We start from the raw sequence: 19,232 nt of genomic DNA, 5'->3' as shown, positions 1-19,232 counted from the left end.
CCAGGGGCTGTCCAGTGACTCTCTCGGCTAGATTTCCAAGGACCATCTGTGGCAAATATATCCTTCAGAGCAAATATCCTTGGCAGGAACACAAACTGCTTTCCTCACCCAGAAAACTCAACCAGAAAAGGAACAGAGATAAAGAGAGGGGAGAGGGAGGGGGGGAAAATTATGCCAGCTCAAAATATCTTTCAATCTGACCAGTGAATTCTATTTCCACAGCCACCATCCCAATCTAAGGCACACTGTCTCTTCCTTGAAGGACTACAGTGATATCCTCACAAGTCTCAGGGCTTTCTTTCTTGCTCCCATAGAATTCATCCTCCACACAGCAGTCAGTGGGGCTGTTCACAGATAGACTCTCATTGCATTGCTGCTCCAGTGACCAGACAGGGCCTTTGAAACGAATACCAAATTTTTAATCATCCACCACAGGACCTTGGCACATGCTGTTCCCTCCGGGAAGAACATCTTTCCCACCACTCCTGCCCTCTCTATATCAGAGTTCCACTAAAGACTCGCCACTGGTGAGTCTTATCACCACTTATCACCACAGTGGGGGTTTATCACCACTTCCTTGGGGGAGGTTTTCTTTTTCAATATTTATTTATTTGGCTGTGCCAGGTCTTAGTTGCAGCATGCAGGATCTTTAGTTGCGGCATGCAGGATCTTTTAGTTGCGGCATGCAGGATCTAGTTCCCAGACCAGGGATCAAACCTGGGCCCCCTGCATTGGGAGTGCAGAGTCTTAACCACTGGACCACCACGGAAGTCCCGGGGGAGGTTGTTTTATGTGTTCCTCTCAGAGCAAGCTGGATTTGTCCTTCCTAAAGCCTTATAGCATTTATAATTGTAACTTAAGTGGCCACAGCTATTTACCTGTCATCCTTGCCACACTGTAAGCTCCACGAAAGCACTGACTGCATCTGCCATGTTCATCACTGTAACTCAGTACCTTGTATATAGCTGGCACTCAATAAATATGTGTGGTTTGACTGGCTGAGCATGAAAACAGACAAGACCAAAAGAGGTAAAAGTTAAACAGTCAGAGAGGTTGTCTTGCAGATCATTGAGGCAAGGATGGACTTTTTAATAAATGGTGCTGGGACAACTCTTATAGAATACAAAGGAAATCAGACCCCTACCTCACACTATACACAAAAATCAATTTCGTGCTGATCAAAGACATACAATGAGCAAAACTGCAGAAGTTTTAGAAACAATATGACCTCAGGGTAGAAACAATTTTATTAAATAAGATGCAAACCCCACAAACTGTAAAGGAAAAGATTTCTAAATTCAACCACAATAAAATTAAGAACTGCTGTTGATCAAAAGATGTCATTAAAAAGACCAAAAGACAAGCTAAGAGAAGATACTGCACAGCATATAATGATGAAGGACCAGTTTCCAGAATACATAAGGATCACCTACAGATCAATAAGGAGAAAAAAAAAAATCAAACCACCCAATTAAAAAAAAAGTGAACAGGGCATGAAGAGGCATTTCATAAAAGAAGAAACCTGAACAGCCAATAAACGTATTAAAATATGTTTACCCATTTTTGTAATCAGGTAACACGAACTCAAATCACCACGAGAAATCGCCACACATCCACCAGAAAGGTTGCAGTTAAAAAGCCACCAAGTGTTGGTAAGGATATGGAGCCACTTGAATGCTCAGCTACTGTTGGCAGGAGTGTAAATTAGCACAAACACTTTGCAAGAACAGTTTGGCAGTATTTTAGTCAAATTGAAGACACACTAATCTTAATATCCAGCACTTTTGCATCGAGGCATGTACCTTTAAGAGACTCTTGCACACGTGCAGCAAAGCCCATAACACTAGCAACGTTGCTTATTTCCAGCAGCCAAAAGAGAACAGACTCACATGTTCATCATCAGTGAACAAATATGAATGACCACGAAGGAGCCGCGGCGACCACAATAAGAATGGATCTTACCAGTGTAATCGTGAGCCAATGAGGCAAAATACAAAATAATTCATATCACATAATTTTAAATTTATAAAGTTCAAAACCATGAAACATTTAACTATATTGCATACCTAGGTGGTAAAACCACAAAGAAAAGCAAGCTAAGGATTCCCATAAAATCCTCAATAGTGGTTCATCCGGGAGGGCTTGTGATGGGGTTGTGATGGGGGATGGGCATATGGGAGAATCTGAGGAGATGGCCGTGTTCTGGCCCTTGACCTGGATGAAAGGTATTTTTTATTTTAATTGGAGTATAGTTGACTTACAATGTTGTGTTAGTTTCAGGTATACAGCAAATTGATTCTGTTATACATATAAATATATATCTATTCTTTCTCAGAGTCTTTTCCACTATAGGTTATATGAAATATAGTTCCCTGTGCTTTACAGTAGGACCTTGTTGTTTATCTCTTTATATACAGTAGTGTGTATCTGTTAACCCCAAATGCCTCATTTATCCCCCCCTTCCCCTTTGGTAACCATAAATTTGCTCTCTATGTCTGTGAGTTTCCTTATGTTTTGTAAATAAGTTCATTTGTATCATAACATGTTTTTTTAAATGTTCATCTATGTTCCTACACTCTTTTCTAGGTTTGTTTTCTCCCTCACTCCCCCCAATACACACACACACACACACACACACACACACACACACACACACACAGTCTTCGGCTAAAGACTGACTAGGAAAGAATAAGGCACATACGCCAAGGGTTGGTTTATGAAGAGAAAGAGAAAGGGGACAAACACTGAGACAGAAAATTAAAAGATAACAGAGACACAGGAAATGAAAAGGGATGAGGGGCTGGCAAGAAGGCATGAGTAAGGAAATGAGAAGTGGAGAGACGGAGGGAAAAGGCGGGGAGAAGACTGTCAAGGATGATGAGCAGGGGAAAAGATACTGAAAATGATATTCTCTTTCTTCGTTCTGTTCCTTTTTTCTTTCTCTGTATTTTCCCCCTTCCTCTTCCTCTCTCCCTCCATCTCTCTCTCTCTTCATCCTTCTCTGTCTCTCTCTCCCTCCCCGATCATTGTCTTCCTTGCCTCCCTCCAGATCCTTCCAGATCTTTTTCCTTCCCCTTCCATCTCTCCCTCCCTCTCTCCATTTTCTTTCTCCCTCATCTCTCGCTCTCCTGCCTTTTTCGCCTCCATCTCCTCTAAACATACACACAAACACACACACAATCTCGCTTTTAACATATATGCATCATGTGGTTACTCTGTGCCAGACACAGTGCTAGAGAGGGAGACCACAGCCAGGGGACACAGGATGGCATGGCCCAACGTGGTGACCCAGATGTCTGCCCAGGTCTGCACCACCAGGGTGCCCATGGCCAGGCTCAGGCACGGATGGACCTGTGGGCTGCCTGGGACTCTCTCCCCCTCATTAATTTCACTATCAAACACTCTCAGCATCACAAGTTGTAGGTCTTATTTATTAAATATTTAACTAGGAGAAACCCAGCTGAGATGAAACCTCTCATTTGTGGCAGCCTCAGGAGAGCAGAACACGGGGCCTGCTGCTGGGATTAACTGTGGCTGACAGGTGAAGCCCAGGGTGCCGGAGGGGGACACCGGTGGGGGCAGCCCTCATCCCAGAGGTGGAAAGACCCGGAGATAAAAAGAGCTGGGCCTTTTCCTAGTCTCTCTTGGGATGCCGAGAGGTGACAGCGCCAGGGGCAGGACACTTAAAAAAGTCTAAAGCCAGAATAGGTAAATCCACAAAGACAGAATGCAGACTAGCAGCCAGGGGAAGGAAGGGGATGATGGGGAGTGACTGCTTAATGGTATGGGGTTTCCTTCTGGGGTGATGAAAATGTCTTAGAACTAGATAGAGGTGACAGACGTACAACATTGTGAATGTACTAAATGTCACTGAACTGTACACTTTAAAATGGTTGATGTAGGGCTTCCCTGGTGGTGCAGTGGCTGGGAGTCCGCCTGCCGATGCGTGGGACACAGGTTCATGCCCTGGTCCGGGAAGATCCCACATGCTGCAGAGCGGCTGGGCCCGTGAGCCATGGCCGCTGAGCCTGCGCGTCCGGAGCCTGTGCTCCGCAACGGGAGAGGCCACAACGGTGAGAGACCAGCGTACCACAAAAATAAAAAAGAAGAAAAAATGGTTGATGTAGACCATTTGAAAAAGAAAAGATACATGTACATGTATAACTGAATTACTCTGCTGTACACCTGAAACTAACACAACACTGTTAATCAACTATACTCCAACATAAAATAAAAATTTTTAAGATAATATGGTTGATGGTTAACTTTATGTTAAATGAATATTACCTCAATCTTTTTAAAAAAGAAAAAAAATCCATTAAAAAATAGAGTTTTCTTTCCTCTACTCCAGCTGTTAGCTCTAAGGCTGCTGATTTCATTTCTTAAAAGTAACATTTATGTAGGAAGTGCTTACTATCCACAACCCAGGTCCCCTGCTTAGCACTCTGAACCGTCACATCATTTACACCCACAGTCCTGGGAGGGAGGTGCCGTCAGGTTCCTGGTTTTACAGAGAGGGAATTTGCGGCTCAGAGAGGGTAAGTGGCTTGTCCTAGATCACACAGCTCCAACTCCAGTCCACCTGCTTTCCGAGCGTTCTTAACTACTCGGTGCTCTCTGCCAATTCTAGCTGAATCTTAGGATTGAAGTTTGAAAACTGGGGAGTTTTCAAAAGTCCCCGTACCCAGGGACAGCCTTGGACCAACCTCACCAGCATCTGCGGGGTGAGGCTTAGGGCATCAGCATTTTGTTTTGCTTTTTGGCCACATTACATAGCTTGTGGGATCTCAGTTCCCTGACCTAGGATTGAACCCTGGCCATGGCAGTGAAAGCCTGGAATCTTAACCACTAGGCCACCAGGGAACTCTCGGGGCATCAGCATTTTTAAAACTTTCAGGTAGATTCCAAGTACAGCCAACCTTACCTGGGGGGTGGGGGTGTTGTTGAAATACAGATTGGTACTGAGCAGGTCTGGGATGAGGATGGAGATTCTGCATTTTCAACAAGCTCCCTCCAGGAGATGCTGTTGCTGCTGGAAGGTTCTGCAGCAGCAAGTCTCATAGAACTTGCCATGATGGAATGTACTAATCTGTATGGTCCAGTACAATGGTTACTAGCCACATGTGGCAACACAGCATCTGAAATGTGGCTGCTTCAACCAAGGGAGTGACTTTTTCAGTTTATTTAATTTTAGCGGATTCTTAAGTGGAAATAGCCATGTGTGCCTAGTGGCTACCTTACTGGGCATAGCAGGTCTAGACAACCTCCCAGGGAAGAAAGGCACAAGACATCCAACAGGTTAGAACAAATGATATCCTCAAACTTTAATAAATAACCTAGAGTCTTGAAAATAACCCTGAGCTCGGTCCCTTTGCTTATGTCTTTAAGTGACCCGAAGGGATAAAGGATGAGAAGACATCTTGAGGAGTAAGGAAGTTGGTTCTTCTCGATTCTTCCTTTTTTTATTTTCTCTCTTTTAGCATCGCTAACCTGCTTGGAAACTTCACCGGTCCCCTTCAGCAGCCCTACCTTGGGTCTCCCCAACCTACCCCTTTCACTCTCAAGACAGAGTCCTCTATGAAAGAGATCTCCAGCCTCACTACAGCTGCTCTTCACTTCTGTGCTTCCCCAGAGTGACCCAACTCAAGCCCACACCTCTCCCCAGGTCTCCTCCTAGCTCAGTTTCTCAGCACCAATACCCTCTGTCTTCACCACCCTGTTGTATCTCCCATCCCTGCTTTATTTTTGCACCACAGCACTTAACCACACCAACTGTATCCTTGAACTGGTCCTTGGTCTGTCTCCCCAGCTAGAATGTTAGCCACACCGGGGCAGGGGTCTGTGTCTGTCTGTTTGTGTTTGTGTCCCAGTGCCTGTACTAAGGAGAAAACAAAGAGCTTCAGCTACCTGTCGAGCATTTACTCTGTGCCAAGCATGATGTTTGTCATTCACCATTGATTTCATCCTTACAGCATCTCTGGGTGGAAAATATTATTCTGCCCATTGTAAAGATGAAGAAATTGAGTATCACTGAAGTTAAGTAACTTCCCGAAGGCAACATCACTGTCAGAGAGGAACCTAGTACCGGCTGACCTCAATGTCCCTTCACTCTGTCCCTTAACTATTCCTTTGTACCATCTCTTCCCATAGGCATGCCAACCTCTCTGGAGCACAGATGTTTTCCCGGGCAGGACCTGAGCATCTGCCTCTCTGGGCCTTTGTTCCTGCCATGCCATTACCTGTCCCATGAAGTTTCCCCATATGATAGATGTGTGACCTTGGCAAGTGACTTTACCCTCTGAGCCTCAGTGTGAACATCTGTCAAGTGGGGGCAAAAATAAACCCACTGAGCCCTTGGGACTGATATTAAGATTAAATCAAAGAGCCTGAGGGCTCATAAGCTCTCCATAAAGAGGCGCTACTAACTAGATTTGAAAAGGCAGTCAGTTTCCATTTTCTCTTGGGATATGACACTTCGTCTTTACTGGAGCTCTAGTGAAATCCCAGACATGAACAAGCACAGGGGCCAAGGAAAGGAAACCCATCGTGAATGTGAAAAATGGTCCAGTTGCTTTTTTGCGGGGGAAGCGTGGGAGATCCTGTTTGGTCAGTTAAAAGAGCCACGGTGGCACTAATTCTTGGAGAGCTAACTCTTAATCATGTGGTGGCTATTGCACCCTGAAATAAAAGGTGCACCAACAAAGGCACACAGAAACACACACACTATTGTATGGAGGAGAGAGGAAACTAATGCCTAGCCCATAACAATAACGAGGGCAAATTCTTATTCATGACCCACTGTGTGCCAGGCACTGTTCTAAGTGCTGCTTGAGCCTTATAACAACTCCACGAGGCAGGAACTCATTTTATGCCCATTTTACAGATGAGGAAACTGAGGACCAGGAGGTGAAGTGACTTGCCCAAGATGATGCAGCTGGAAAGAAACAGAGCTGGGATTTGAACCCAGGTAGTCTGGTTCTACAGCCCTCCCTCTTAACTACTATACTGCTTCCAACACAACACAGAGCAACAGAACCCCTCAGTGTCTATAGAACCTGGTGCAACCTCCCCAAAAGATATCTATAAAGAATGTCCCTAGAGAAAACAGAGCCAAGGGTGTGACCAGGGACATCATGAAGGAAATACAGATAGCCCGTATGGATTTGAAAAATGCTCTGCGTCTTTGGGAACTGAAGAAATGCACATTGTACCACAAATAGATTCCACTTTTCACTTACCTGATTGGTGAAGATATAAAATCAAGGGCAATCTAGTTGGGCCACATCATCAGGGAAATGGGACCTCGGAGTTTGAAAAGGCACAGACTAACTGTTCCTTGCAGCCTGGCCCCAAAGCCTGACATATGACCCAGATGTGCCACATCCAGGAATCTGTCCTAAGGAAACAGTCACAGACGTGTGTAAAGACATCAACACAGCGGAGTTCACTGCAGTGTAGCTAGTATTGGGGGAAAAACAGCAGCCCTCAAAACATTGTGTATAAAGAAGATGTGGCACATATATACAATGGAATATTACTCAGCCATAAAAAGAAATGAAATTGAGCTATTTGTAATGAGGTGGATAGACCTAGAGTCTGTCATACAGAGTGAAGTAAGTCAGAAAGAGAAAGACAAATACCGTATGCTAACACATATATATGGAATTTAAGAAAAGAAAATGTCATGAAGAACCTAGGGGTAAGACAGGAATAAAGACACAGACCTACAAGAGAACGGACTTGAGGATATGGGGAGGGGGAAGGGTGAGCTGTGACAAAGCGAGAGAGAGGCATGGACATATATACACTACGTAAGGTAGATAGCTAGTGGGAAGCGTAAGGTAGATAGCTAAGTGGGAAGCAGCCGCATAGCACAGGGAGATCAGCTCGGTGTGCTGTGACCGCCTGGAGGGGTGGGATAGGGAGGGTGGGAGGGAGGGAGATGCAAGAGGGAAGAGATATGGGAACATATGTATATGTATAACTGATTCACTTTGTTATAAAGCAGAAACTAACACACCATTGTAAAGCAATTATACCTCAATAAAGATGTTAAAAAAAACCCCAAAAAACATTGTGTAGACACAAAGGGCGCTATTTTCTTATGGAAAACAAAGTATAGGTGTGCCAGGTGGAAAATGGATGCCATTTCTTTTGGCGTAAAAATCTTCACTGTGGCCCACACAATCTACCCTTGTCACCTTCCTTCCCTCCTCTCCCCTCACTCACCTGGCACATAGTAGGTGCTCAGTTAACATTTATGAATGAATGAATTTATCAGAATGCACTCTTTTCCCCCTTCACATCTCTAAGTTAATCTGTCTCAGTGGTGTCCTGGACATGCCCAAGGCCAACCTTGGGTGTGGGGACTAAAGGAACAGAGAACCACTGTCTCTACCAGCAGTACTCACCATGCCAGGAGCCCAAAGAAAGTGAGACACGATTTAAAAACTGGGCAACAGAAGGAGAAGGAGGGAGAAAGGGAGGTTGCAGCAGCTTTCATTCCAACATTTTCCAGCTGAGATTTCCTTCTATATACTCATCTATATTTACATCAACGAATCTGTCAGTAGCAAGCCTGTTGCTGATAGTGTGGGATCTAAAGTTCAGAGAAAGCTGGCTTAGACACCCAGATAGGAAGAGAAACTGTAAGTAAAATTTAAGTAACCCCCAAACTCTAAATCCACCCACACTCCTCCAAGGAATCCGTGATATCTTTTACATCAGGATTTCTCATTTCAGCAATATTGACATCTTGGGTTGGATAATTGTTTATTGGGGGTGGGATGAGGGTGCTGTCCTGTGCATTTTAGGATGCTCAGCACATCCGTGGCTTCTATCTGCTAAGTACCAGTAGCACCCCACTCTCCACATTCGTGACAACCAAAAGTATCTCCAGACATTACCAAAAGTCCCCTGGAAGGCAAAAATCACCCCCAGTTCAAAAGCACTGTTTTACATGCAGCCTAGGAAAAATTCCAAACCAATCAACTGTTCTTTCCATACTCCTCCTCAGCTTCCTAAATTTCAAGTCACTTGGTCTCAAAATCTCTTTTACATATTCAAGGAAAGTGGTGGCAACAGTTTTAAGACTTGAGTGACATCTCTAGACCAGAATTTTATTTTGAAAACAATCAGCACCTTGGACAGAGATTTATGCACAAAGATGTTTGTAGCACTGTTGTTTACAAGCAAACCAAACAACTGGGGATGATTACAAGAAGTATGATATATCCATAAAGTAGAATGTCATCAGATATTAACAACAGTCTTTTCTGGGGTTGCTGCCAACCCATACAGCACCACTGTGTGAATTTAAATGACTCCCCTTTTTCAAGTTGTTAGGTCCATCTGTCAAAAAATTGTCATAATATCTTCATTTTGCTAGAACAAGATACTGAAGCTTTCATCATCTGAGAAATTGAAATAATAAATGTACAGCTCTATGATGCCTATGATGAGATACAATAGCCTTGTGCAGTGCGTACTCCGTACAACTATACATGGTAGCCCAGATGTTGCTGTCCAAGGATATCTAGTGGCATGGCAGTGTGTTCAGAAAAGCTTATATCCATAAAAATGTATGGAATGTAACCATAAAATGTCACCAGGGACTTCCCTGGTGGCTCAGTGGTTAAGAATCTGCCTGCCAATGCAGGGGACACGGGTTCAATCCCTGGTCTGGGAAGACTCCACATGCTGTGGAGCAACTAAGCCTGTGTGCCACAACTACTGAGCCCGCGAGCCACAACTGTTGAAGCCCCCACACCTAGAGCCCATGCTCCGCAACAAGAGAAGCCACCGCAATGAGAAGCCTGTGCACCGCAAAGAAGAGTAGCCCCACTTGCTGCAACTAGAGAAAGCCGTGTGCAGCAACGAAGACCCAACGCAGCCAAAAACAAACAAACAAACAAACAAAAAATGTCACCAGAGATTCTCTCTGGATAGGAGAGTATACATATATTTTATGTTCTCCTTTGTATTTCAGGTGTTCAACAAACGAAGAGGATAGGCCTCTTGGAGGATGTGACTTTTGGGCTGAGACCTAAACGAAGAGAAGGAATCAGCCATGGGGAGACCTGGAGAAACAGTGATGCAAGTAGAGGGAAGAGCCAGCACAGATGCCTACAGATGCAAATAAGCTAGCTGTGGGCAAAAAGGGCCAGTGGGGCTGAGACAGAGTGGAAGGGGTAGAGAATGGAAGAGATGAGATCAAAGACAAAACAGGGACTAGATCATGAGGGGCCTTGTAGAACCTAGTACATCTGTAATCTGCAATCTCTGGCAGTGAGTAAGCATCTGGGACATTTACCCAACCTACTTGTAAGAGAGATATTCCACTAGCCCACCACTCTTCACCAATGAAGCAAAATCCAAGGAATTCCACTTTTAGTCCCAGTGCTGAAATAAACAAAACCAGAGTGTTTCCAGAATTTTAACAGTCTTTGTAAAGAACACTGTTCATTTTCCTCATCACTACTCAATTAACAAACACTCATGCATGATATAGTGTGGGAACTGGTGGGAGATGTGGGGAAGGTAAATTCCCTACCCCTAAGGAGCTTTCTAAGTAGAGAGTAAGACATAAGCATACATCTTATTGCTTTTCACAAAGCATGCAAGATTCACCTGACATTGAGGGCGCTAAGTGGAGGGACTTGGTCATTCCCAAGTGAATAAGAACACCAAATATCAGAGAGACTGAGAAGTGGACACCCACCCTTCCATACACCCTTATATCTAAGATCCATCCATCCATCCGTCCATCCATCCATCCATCTTTTTACCTGTCAATCCAGTCCAGTCAGTCATCTGCCATCTACTCATCCACTCATGTGTTCACCCATCCATCTTTTCTTTCTTTCATCATCCATCCGTCCACCACTCATCTAGTCACCCACCAATCAACACTTATCCACCCACCTATAACCCACCCAATCACCCATCCATCCAATATGTCCATCTTTTCTTTCTCTCACCTATCCATCCTGCCTTCCTTCATCCCACCTAGCCTATTCACCTATTTGTCCATCTGTCCAACCATCCACAGATCTTTCCATCCACCCACGCATTCAACACTAACTGCAGGAGATACTTTTCTCTAAACCACAAATATCCATTGATGATCCTTAATTTAAAAGACTCCACTGTGATTAGAAACAGGCCAAACTTAAAATTTTACATTCTAACAACTCTTCCAAAAATAATTCAAATCCACAAACATTTCTAACTATTTCAATTTACGCAAGACCCAAATGCTCCAAGTCCTTGTTAGAACTGCACGGAAGCCGGCCTATTCTCACTGGTTTGAAGTCTTTGATGTCTTCAAAGATGGTGCTCTTGAAGCAAGGCTAGAAAGTAGGGTATGGTTAGAGGAAGGGGGAGCTGTGGGCAGACTGGAAAGAGTCTGGCACTGGAGAGAACCCGGCAGTGGGATGTAGAGAATGGGAGAGGAAGTTGATTAGAAATATAGACAAGGATTTCCGAGATGAGGAAAATTTTGCCTGGGCCTTGGAATCATGGAATTCTAGTATCTACAGTCAACATGACCCCGTGATTGTTTTCCCCTTGGATTATACACTGGAGCGATGGTGGTTTAGTTTATCATCCAGGAGAACGGGTTAACAAGATAGATGCCGGAGAATAACAGAGATCTAGGGAGTTGAGAACCTTGGCAAGAAAAGGCAGAATAATAATAACTAATACTATGTAGAACCTACTATGTGTCACGCACTATTCCAAGCACTGGGTCAGAGAGGTCACCCGAATAAGCCCATCCTTTCTTCTTTCCACCCATTGATCCATCCATGTGTCCGTTGATACATCAATCCATCCATTTACATATAGACACATATAGTGCTAAGTTCCAGGCACTATTTTCTAAGCATAACATGTATTAACTAATTTAATCTTCCAAGATAGGTGCTATTAGAATCCCCAGTGGACAAACTGGGAAACTGAGGCACAGAACGCTTAAATGACTTGAGCAAGGTCACATGGCTAGTGACTAGCAGAGTTGGGATTTGAACCCCAGCCCACTGGCTCCAGAGTCCATGCTCTCAACTCAGCCCTGCTGCTTCTCTACTGCTGTAGCAACTGCCAATGCCTAAAACACAGGCTGACTTTCAGCAGACAAGGAAGAACAGGGGCTGCCTGGCTGACCCAGCCCTTAGAATAATGGGTATAGACTGTGAAATGGCTTAGCCAGTGCCTGTCAGATGGCTGGTGTTCCAGAAATGCTGATGAATCTCAGCTGATTCTAGCTGAAGCGACATTCCCAAGTACACAGACTAAAATTAACACTTTGAATTCATTCATTCAAAAATTATTTATTCAGTACTGCAGCACCGTTCATAATAGCAAAAAAACAAGAAACCTGGAAACATCCCAAATGTCCATCACCCAGGAAAGTGGATAAATTGTTGTATCATCACAGAATACAATATTATACAGAGAAAAATAAATAACCTACAGCTATACTCAAATAAGAGAGATGAATCTTAGAAATATACGGTTGAGTGAAAAAAAGCCAGTGCAAGTTCCAGAAGGCTAAAAAGCTCAGAAACCACGAAAGTGAAACTTACAGAGTTAAGGCATATTTAAATATGTGATAAAGCTTTTTTAAAAAGAAAGAAAGAAAGAGAATAAGACACACACAATCCAAGAGTGAGTGGTTGCCTTTGGGGCAGTGAAGTGGGGGAGGGGCAGGAAGCAAAGGCAGGGTGGGAGGCTACAGGTAGAGGTAAGTTACTGATCATGTTCTAGTTCAGGGTTCTCCCCAAACCAGCAGCATCAGTAGCATCTGGGAACTTGCTAGAAATGCAAATTCTTACGTTCCACCCTAAACCCCCTGAATCAGAAACTCTTGGGGGTGAAGCCCAGCTACCAGTGTTTCAACAGCCCTCCAGGGGATACTGGTGCACGCCCAAGTGCAAGCATCTCTGCCCTAGAGCAGGTGATGCTGACCCTACCGGGCTGGGGACCACACTTTGAGGACCACTGTTCTAGTTCTTGACTTCGGTGGCGGGTCTACCAGTGTTCCCATATAGTAGTAAAATAAATAAGGAAAAATAAGTAAAAGGAGAGATGATATTGAGAGTGTGCTGTAAACTCAGAACAGGATTAAAGCAATTGGCTGTTAACCTGAGGTGAAAGAAAACACCCCACAATGATATATTCAGCCACCGTAGGTGCCAAGCACGGGGCCAGAGTGGTGACCACAACCGACCCAGCCCTTGCCACATGAGGGTATACAGTCTGTCCATTTTGATACTTTTTTCCCCCCATTCTTATACTTTTTACAGAGTGATCATATACACCACATGCTTTCAGTATCTTTTCATCCTTCAATTCCCTGGATGGAGGACTACTATGCCCATTTTACAGATAAAGCGACTGAGGCACAGCTACTGGGAGCTAGAGCTGAGATTTGCAACCAGGGTCACCTGCCCCCCAAGCCTTTTGCTTCATCTCCACCCTATATCACTTCCCCTCCTCACCTCTTCCCCTCCTTTTAGCCTCCACCCCTGGTGCTATTGCTCAGACAAGCACATCCCTCCATGGACGCCACAAACATTTCATAGCAGAAAGTGAAGGTCAGCAGAGGTGCCCGTGCCCATTATTCTTAATAAAGGAAGTAATAAAGGTCAATGAGATAAAAGAATATGGCAGGTCAGAAACTGTGTAACCCCACACAGAGCAAGTTCTAGGTCTCTACCAATGTCTCATTTAAGACGAATATGTCCCTTTATTCTTAAGATCAGACTCAGGCCTCCCGCAAACACCGCTTTATAAAAATACTTTTAAAATAGGTTTAAAACTATACAATATTTTACGCACAGGCCTAAAATGAGAATAGAACTTCACAGTGTGATTATTATTTACTGGCAGGTGGGTGACGAAACTGAGTTTCCCTCATTGCTCCCGGGAGGTGGGGTGCGGGCCTCCTAAATAGTGTTATGGGGGGAGGGCTGCTAATCCCAAGTTCCAGGTCCAACCTGAGCAGGGAACACCTTAAAGGAAGACCCAAAAATGCTCCCAGGCTGAAAAGAAGATAAAGCCGCTTCTGACCCAAGAGAGACGACAAAGTTTGATCCGTATTTAACTCTGGAATTTCGCACTTCAGAGCCGGGATCTCTCTCGCATTAGCTGCCTTAAATAAGCAGCTTCCAAAAGCACAATTCATTCCAAGATAAAGTCTCAGCTTTTCAGAGGGGAAAAGCTACCTATCTTCTCCTTTCCTGGGCATTGGCACCATCTCTGGCTCCCTTCATCTCTGGAGTGTTAAGAAATCACCAGTAGGGTCACCAACTTCCTTGTTTGCCCAGAACTGCTGGATTTTTCAAGATGCTAAAACCAGGACAGTCCCAGGCAAACTGGGATACCTGGTCACCCTACCCAGACAAGGACTAAAGCCCAGTGGTTTTTGAAACATAAGTTGCTGAGCCCACCCACCTGGATCCCTCTCCTGGAATGTTCCTTGCCTTCTCTATTCTCCCAGGAAGTGAGGGAGAGGGGAGAAAGAAGACAGAAACTGCGGGAAGAGGGGGATGCATTCTAACCCCAAAGCTGAGCAGGGTTCTATTGTTAAACTCTCAGGAGTCACCTGGGGCGGCCACAGCAGCTGTCCCAGGCCTGCAGCCTCCATCCTGGGCTGGACCCTTTGGCTCAGAAGGAGGAGGTGGGGGAGGGGGGCGGTGGGCAGGGAAGCTAATTATACATTTTAAAACTCCCTTACCTTGTCACCCACAGAGGAAGGGATCAAGGGAGAGGAAGACAATTTTATCTCAGACTGAAGAGAACAGAAAAATAGGTCAAGTGGGCATACATTTTTCCTCCCTTAAAGCTTCCAGAGAGAAAAGAGAATGCAAATGGGTTACCAAAGGGGAAAATGGGGGAGGGATAAATTAGGAGGTTGGGATTGACATAAACACACTACTATATACAAAATAGATAAACAACAAGGACCTACTGTATAGCATAGGGAACTATACTCAATATTTTATAATAACCTATAAGGAAAAAGACTCTGAAAAAAAGAATATATATGTGTATATGTATAACTGAATCACTTTGCTGTACACCTGAAACTAAGACAACATTGTAAATCAAATATTTCAATTAAAAAAACAAGAGTGGGGCTTCCCTGGTGGCGCAGTGGTTAAGAATCCGCCTGCCAATGCAGGGGCCGCGGATTCGTGCCCCGGTCCGGGAAGATCCCACATGCCACGGAGCGGCTAGGCGCGTGAGCCACAACTACTGAGCCTGCGCGTCTGGAGCCTGTGCTCCGCAACGGGAGAGGCCGCGACAGTGAGAGGCCCGCGCACCCCGATGAAGAGTGGCCCCCACTCGCCGCAACTAGAGAAAGCCCTCGCACAGAAGCGAAGACCCAACACAGCCAAAAATAAATATAAAAAATAAATTAATTAATTAAAAAAATATTCTGTGAATGTTTAAAAAAAAAAAAAAAACAAGAGTGTCACGCTCAGATTAATAAATCCAAACTGGCCAGTCAACAGAGGGGCCCTTTGCTCCCACTCCTACCCAGAGAGCCCGGTTTCTAGTCAAAGTTTCCGAAAAAGAACATAACGAGCAAAAAGTCCTCTCCAATATTATGGTTCATGCGTTTTGGAGCTTTCTCCATGCCGGACATTGTGCTGAGCATTTCTCATGCATGACCCCACGTGACCTCCTCCAGAGTCCTCCGAGGAACATGCTATCAGAAGCAACATCCTCATCATGTACATGAGGAAACTGAGGCTCTGATGCCCAAGGCAGCCTGGCTAGTGTGGGCCATTCGAACCTGGGCCTGGCTGACCCAAAGTTCGGGGTGCTTTCCCTCACCTCCCTGTTGTATTTCACAGCACCACCTGGATCCCTCCTGAGGAGCTGAGTTAGCATCCCCAGAAATGTACTAACTGAGGGGCTTTAGGGTCCTGACCATCTCTGGATTGAATCCACCTTCCTGATGGTGTCTTCCATTGTTGAAGGACTGCATGTTGTGTGCTTGCTACTGGGGAGGCAGTGTGTGTGTACCTAATTCCCAAGTACCCAACAGATGTCCCCCCAAAATCCCCTGAAGGAAGACTTCACTCTCAAGGAACCACTGCTCCCCAATTTCTCAAGCACTAACATTTCAGAGACCTCCTTTGGTCTGATACCCTCACGCACACACACCCCCCTCCTGTCACTCCAAGATCCACACCTAAAACCCACTGAAAAGCTAAAACATGGGTACATAGGTGAATCAGATCTCGAAGATTTGGCAACTGGGTGAAGAGAAGCGCTTTTGTCACTCACTGGGCAAACATTAATGGAGTGCCTACTGTGTGCCAGGCGTGATGGGGTGGCAGTGGTGAGCAGCAAGATGGATATAGGTCTTATGGCCTCGGGGAGCTTGCTTTTTACTGCCGAGTGGCAGGACCAAACCACCCCCCAACCAGAGACGCCCTTCTCCCACACTGGAGAACCCCCTCCCTTGCTAGACCTCAAACCAGGGCAGGAACAGAGCTATTAAAATGGCACAACCATTTTGGAAAACAGTTTGGCGGTCTCTTATAAACACATACTTACCACATAACCCAGCAATCCTACTCCTGGGTATTTATGTCCCCAAGAGAAATAAAATGTACGTTCCCAAAGTTCCCACTAAAATCCATCCACCAATGTTTACAGCAGCTCTATTCATAATCGCCCAACCTGGAAACACCCCAAATCTCCTGGGAAATGGACAACAGTCTCCAGTCCAGGCATTCCATAGAATATTACTCAGCACTCAAAAGAATGAGCTACTGATACACACACAGCAACATGAATGGATCTCAAAGGCTGCATGAAAGAAGCCAGAATCCAAAGACTACATACGATATGATTCTATTTACACGACCTCCTAGAAAAGGCAAAACTATAAGGATGGACAACAGATCAGTGCTTGCAAGGCACTTGGGTAGGGGGGTGCTGACTCAGAGGGTCACTAGGGGATATTGTAGGGTAATGGAACTGTTCCACATTTTGATTTGGGTGGTGGCTACCTGCCTGCAGGCATTTGTCAAACTCTGAGAACTTTACGCTTAAAAGGGTGAATTTTGCTGGAAGTAATTTATACCGCAATAAACCCGGTCTTTGAGAAAAAGGAAAAAAAGATAACAGGATGCATCTATGATGTGACCTGGATACTCCAAGTGTAACTCATGTACTAGCAGCATGGGCAATCCTTAGAGACTTGTTGGAAAAGCAGAATCCCAGACCCCACCCCAAACCTGCTGGACCAGAATCATCATTTTAACAAGGCAATCCTCACACTCAGGGAAGTTTGGAAAGTGCTACAATGTATACGTAACACTCCCACTGGGTCTGAGGGAGCAGCAACCCATAATCAAGCATATGTACTGTTTCCTCAGTGAAATATACCAAAATGCACACCAAGTGGGATAAATTTAAGACTGTAAATTAAGCATATAAATTTGGGTCAGTTCAAGGTAGTTTTTTAACCCCTAAATGAGCTGATCTTTCGGTTTTCAGAGCTTTTTGGGTTTGGGGATTGCGGAGGAGGAATCGCACCTTTGCCGCGGGGTTGCGGGGGGGAACCCAAGGGGAAAAAACCATGCTAATTCCTACTTCCCAGAGTTTTGCCCTTCTGAAAGTACCTGCCACGCTGATCTAGTGGAAGAATTATACAGTCATTCTTTCCTGCCCTTCTAGCACAAGCTAATTTTCAGGGTGGGCCAAGACTCTGATAATATGCTCCAGCTTCTCCCAGGGCTCCCTCTGCTTCCCATGCAGAATGTTCCTCTTTAGAGAGTCTTTGATTTAAAAAAAACAACAACAAGGGGGTGAGTGCCAATCAGCCAGTGTCCGTGGGTTACCTGATGTGATGGGACTCTGGGTTTCTTGTTAAAAGTCCTGAAAACAAGGGTATGAAAGCCCGGAATCCTGCAAGCACTTCAGGAGAAGGAGCGTGATAACACAGACCTGAGTCCATGGCCCAAATTCCTATACCACGCTCAGCGCAAGATCTGCTGGCATCAGCAGGACTGGGGGAAGATGACATTCACATTGGCGCTTGGTAGCGCGTCAGAAGGAGCAAGCGGCATTAAGTGGGGGCTCTAGGAAGGTTGACAGATGCGCCTTATTGAGCTGACAGATTTGAGCTCTTTAGAAGCCATCATCAGAGGCCGTCATGGCCATATTTAAATCAGACTTCCAGTCGAGGAGAACACGGAACCAAGGCGTGTGATCCAGACAGCTTTGCTGCCTGGAATCCTCCAAGAGTGAAAAGCACCAATGGAAATCTGAACATCAAAGATTTCCATTTGGGTCTTCTGACTTAGAGAAAAATGAAATTCATGAGAACCCCTTAATTCTCACTGATGGCTTCAAGCTTGAGCTCCCGAGGAAGGTGGGGTGCAGAAAGGGAAGGAATCACAGTGGCAAAGTGCCCGTGACCATGGGGAATGCAAGGTTGCACCCTCCCTCCACCAGTGTACCATGCTGGAATCTGCATTTGGAAGTAACACTCTTAGGCCCTCGGAGCACACAGCCAAGTTCATGGAACAGCCACTGACTGACTCCTCCAAGTGACGGTGAAGAACCTACTTTGCCCACTCACCTGCAACCCTCAATAAATGCCATTTCCAAATACATGTTCCGCGACATGCACATCAAAGAACGGCAGTGGCGATTCCACTCCTAGGTATAAACTCAAGAGAAACGCCTCCCCAAAAAGTTCAACCAAAGACATGCACAATCTGGAAATTACTCAAATGGCCCTCAACTGTAGAACAGAGAAGTACGTTGTGGGAGAGTCAAACAATAAAATATCACACAGCGATGAGAAGGAACAACCAACAACGACCCACAGTGACATGGATGCATCTCACAGACAGATGGTTGAGAAGAAAAAAAAAAAGCCCGGCACAAAAGAACACAGCCTCTGACTCCATTTACCGGAGGCTCAAAAGGAGGCCAAATGAACCCATGGGGTCAGAAGTCGGGGTAGCGGCAACCCTTATCGGGGGAGTAACTGGGAGGGGGCAGGAGGGGACTTTCTGGGGAGCTGGTTACATTCTTTTCCTTCACCTGGGTGCCAGTGGCATGAATGTTCACTTAACTAATCTGGACTTGACGTGTACTTTCCCATGTGTGTATATATATACATGAGACTTTATTTTAAAAGTTCTAGGGCTTCCCTGGTGGCGCAGTGGTTGACAGTCCGCCTGCCGATGCAGGGGACA

General features: G+C 45.1%; 1 protein-coding gene and 1 non-coding gene across 2 annotated transcripts in view; both read right to left on the bottom strand.

Annotated features, from left to right (window-relative positions):
- Nucleotides 1-19,232, bottom strand: part of CACNA1A (calcium voltage-gated channel subunit alpha1 A) — a 242,007-nt gene that overhangs the window by 219,891 nt on the left and 2,884 nt on the right. The gene's annotated exons all lie outside the window — the stretch shown is intronic.
- TRNAG-CCC (transfer RNA glycine (anticodon CCC)) lies at nucleotides 697-769 on the bottom strand. The gene has a single exon. It is a non-coding gene; the product is annotated as a tRNA-Gly (tRNA).

The sequence above is a fragment of the Lipotes vexillifer genome, unplaced genomic scaffold (genome assembly GCF_000442215.2).
Source record: "Lipotes vexillifer unplaced genomic scaffold, Lipotes_vexillifer_v1.1 scaffold1699, whole genome shotgun sequence".
Taxonomy (NCBI): domain Eukaryota; kingdom Metazoa; phylum Chordata; class Mammalia; order Artiodactyla; family Lipotidae; genus Lipotes; species Lipotes vexillifer.
Note: the sequence above shows the minus strand (reverse complement) of the source record. Positions and strands in the feature narration are given on the sequence as shown.